This window comes from Bubalus kerabau, chromosome 4, assembly GCF_029407905.1.
Source record: "Bubalus kerabau isolate K-KA32 ecotype Philippines breed swamp buffalo chromosome 4, PCC_UOA_SB_1v2, whole genome shotgun sequence".
Taxonomy (NCBI): domain Eukaryota; kingdom Metazoa; phylum Chordata; class Mammalia; order Artiodactyla; family Bovidae; genus Bubalus; species Bubalus kerabau.
In genome coordinates, this window is record NC_073627.1 from 67,369,343 (window position 1) to 67,373,450 (window position 4,108).

Below are 4,108 nucleotides of genomic sequence, written 5' to 3' on the forward strand. Positions count from 1 at the left end.
CTTTCTCTCTCTGCAGCAAGCAGCGGCTACGCATCACTGCAGTGCGCGGGCTTCTCATTGTGGGGCTTCTCTTGCTGCGGAGCGCGGGCTCCCAGCACATGGGCTCACTAGTTGTGGCCAGAGTGCTTGGTTGCCCCTCAGCAAGTGTGATATTCCCACCAAGCATCGAACCTGTGTCCCCTGCATCGGTAGGCAGATTCTTAACCACTAACAGAACACCAGGGAAGCCCTCCATACATATTTTATTTTCTCAAGTTCTGTGGAAAATGTCTTTGGTAATTTGAGTGGTATTGCATTGAATCTGTAGATTGGCTTGAATAGTATCATTTGAACAATATTGATGCTTCCAATCCAAGAACACGGTGTATCTTTATACCTGCTTGTGTTATCTTCTAAATCTTTTATCATTATCTAACAGTTTTCAGAGTATAAGTCTTTGCCTCCTTAGGTAGGTTTAATCCTAAGTATTCTATTCTTTTTGATACTGTAGTAAATGAAATTGTTTCTTTAATTTCTCTTTTGATATTTCCTTGTTTGTGTACAGAAATGCAACAGATTTCTGTATGTTAATTTTGTGTCCTGAAAATTTACAGAATTTATTAATGAGCTCTGGTAGGGTCTTTAGGATTTTTTACGTATAGCAGCATGTCATATGCAAACTGTGGTAGTTTTACTTTCTTCTTTTCCAACTTGGATTCCTTTTATCTTTCCTGTGTGATTGCATGGCTGAGAGTTCCAAATCTATGTAGAATAAAAATGTTGAGGGGGCATTATCTTCTTGTTTCTGAACTTAATGGAAATGCTTTCAGCTTTTCACTGTTGAATATGAGATTAGCTACTGATTTGTCACATATAGCCTTATTATGTTGAGATATGGTCCCATTATGCCCACTTTCTGAGGAGTTTTTAATCATAAATGGATGTTGAATTTTATTAAAAGCTTTTTATGCATCTGAGATGATAATATGGTTTTAATTTTTCAGTTTGTTAATATAATGCATCACATTGATTGATTTCCAAATAATGAAAACTTCTAGCACTCCTGTGATAAATCCCCTTGATCATGGTGTGTGATCTTTATATTGTATTGTTGGAGTTGATTTGCTAGTATTCTGTTGAGTATTTTTGTATCTGTATTCATCAGTGATATTGGCCTATAATTTTCTTTTTTTATGATATCTTTGTGTGGTTTTGTTATTAGGGTGACAGTGGCCTCATAGAATGAGTTTGGAACTGTTCCTTTCTCTGCAATTGTTTTGAAATAGTTTTAGAAGGATGATTGTTAACTCTTCTTCAAATGCTTGGTAGAATTCACCTGTGAAACCATTTGGTCCTGGGCTTTTGTTTGGAGTTTTAAATTTTCTGATTCAATTTCAGTATTGATAACTGGTTTGTTCATATTTTCTATTTCATCCTCATTCAGTCTTGGTACCTTCCTAAGCATTTGTCCCATTTCCTCTGGCTTTCCGTTTTATTGGTGTATAGTTGCTCACAGCAGTCTTTTAGGGTCCTTCTTATTTCTGTAGTGTCAGTTGTAGCTTCTCTCTTTTCATTTCTAATTTTATTGATTTGAATCCTCTTCCCTTTTTTTTTTTTTTTTTTCTTTATGAGTGTGACTAGTGGGCTTCCCTGGTGGCTCAGATGGTAAAGTGTCTGCCCGCAGTGCGGGAGACCCAGGTTCTATCCCTAGGTTGGGAAGATCCCCTGGAGAAGGAAATGGCACCCCACTCCAGTACTCTTACCTAGAAATTCCATGGACGGAGGAGCCTGGTGGGCTACAGTCCACGAGGTCACAAAGAGTCGGACATGACTGAGCGACTTCAGTGGTTTATCCATTTTTCTCATCATTTCAAAGAACCAGCTTTTAGTTTCATTGATCCATAGGGAAGCATTAAAGACTTTCTTACACTGGGGGGAGGGATTCCTAAAGTGGACACGTCAATATTTAAATTTAAATTTGAAGGAAACCATGCTGAGTGACAACTGTTCCCTGTTTATGGCTGTTTCTATCTGCATCATATATTCACATGTACCTGTGTTGGTCGCATAGATATTTATACATGTATATCTTCATCTTGGATGGATCCCTTGATCATTATATAGTGTCCTCCTCTGCCTCTGGTAACAGTCTTTAAAGTCTGTTTTGTCTGGGTATTGCCACTCTAGCTTTCTTTTGGTTTCCATTTACATGGAATACCTTTTTCGAACTCCTCATTTTCAGTCTGTATGTGTCCCTAGATCTGAAGTGGTGCTTGTGTAGACAGCGTCTTATGTTTCTGTCCATTGAGCCAGTCAGTGTCTTTCATTCAAAGCATTAAATTCATTTACATTTAAAGTAATTATCCATAGGTATGTCCTTATTACCACTTTGTTAATTGTTTGTTTTTACGAGTCTTTTTTCCCCCTTCCTCTTTTGTTCTCCTCTCTTATAATTTGATAGCTAACTTTAGTGTTGTATATGGATCCTTTTTTATGTTTGTGTCTATTGTAGATTTTCAGTCTGTGGTGATCAGCGGGTTTTGCTATAGCATCTATATATAAACACGATTGTTTTAAGTTGTTGGTCTTTTAATTTCAAATGCATCTCCAATACCCTGCATTGTGCTCTCCTCACGATTGATGCTTTTGATATCGTAGTTAGGAGTGGTTGATTTCCTATGTTTACCATGTGTGTCTTTACCAGTGAGCTTGTCCATTCATGATTTTCTTTTTTCTAGCTGTGGCCTTTTCTTTTCCACCTAGAGAAGTTCCTTTGGCATTTGTTGTAAAGCTGGTCTGGTGGTGCTGAGTTCTCTTAGCTTTTGCTTATCTATAAAGCTTTTGATTTTTCTGTCAAATGCATGAAAGCCTTGCTGGGTATTCAGTTTCTTCCCTTTCTTCACTTTAAAGCTATCATGTCACTCCCTCCTGGCCAGTGTTTCTGCTGAGAAATCAGCTGATAACCCTATGGGGATTACATTGTATGCTATTTTTTGCTTTCCCTTTTTTAACTTTTAATATTTTTCCTTTGTCTTTAATTTTTGTCAATTTGATTACTATGTATGTCTTTATGTTCCCCCCGATTTATTCTGCCTGTGACTCTGTGCTTCCTGACAGTTAGTTCTTCATTTTAAGTCAGCTTGAAATAGCTATAGTGATGATCACCAGGACCAAACGCTCCAGCTCATTCACATGGTGGAAAATAATAACTGCCATGGAGGCTTTTATGTACACAAGGATCTTGGGAATGACAGTGACCTATACTTCGTCATTCCTTACAGGACCTGATAACTTTACAATGATAGATTGGAATGCTGGTAAATTGTTCTATAGTGACAGAAAATGGATACAGGGTGTTTATGATACTGTCCTAATGACATCCTATGCTCATGTACACGCACAGAAACATCTAAAAGGATGGATGATAAATGGTGTAATGAGACAGGCAGTGGCTTTTACTTTATCCTTTACATTTCCAGGATTATCGGAAAAATTACATGAGCATATTTTTAAAAATCAGATGGGAAAATAAAGATAGTAAAAGACGAGAAAGAAAATCATTAAAAAGTATATCCTGAGTGCCTCAAAGGTATGTAGTAGCTTGAAATCACATAACTGGTAAGAATGTGTTTTTGAAGTTGTGTAGAATCATAAAATACAATGTAGTCCATTTTCCAAAGTCCTCAGTCTCCCTCCTCAGAATTAATAGGAACATCTTTAGGTATGTTTAGTTTTAGAATTTCATGTTATAGAGATTTTTATATTATATAATGTCTGTGATACTCTTACTGACAATTATGCATAATGGTCAAATTCTAACAACTTTTGCAATAAGCTTTCATTGAGTGAGTGCTCAGTCATGTCAGACTCTTCGTGACCCCATGGACTGTAACCAGCAAGGCTCCTCTGTCCATGGGATTTCCCAGTAAGAATACTGGAGTGGGTTACCATTTCCTACTCCAGGGGATCTTCCCAACCCAGGGATTGAACCTGAGTCTCATGAATTGGTGGGCAGATTCTTTTACTACTGCTCCAGGTGGAAGCTTTCATAACATTTCCTTAAAAAGAGATAAAGTTCACATTATATGCCATTTTAAACTTATTGGCTTATAAATAATTTACTATAAAA

The 4,108-nt window shown here is 37.2% G+C and overlaps 1 protein-coding gene across 2 annotated transcripts in view; it reads left to right on the forward strand.

The window, feature by feature from the left end:
- LOC129649798 (uncharacterized) overlaps positions 1-4,108 on the forward strand; it is a 331,142-nt gene that overhangs the window by 47,079 nt on the left and 279,955 nt on the right. The gene's annotated exons all lie outside the window — the stretch shown is intronic.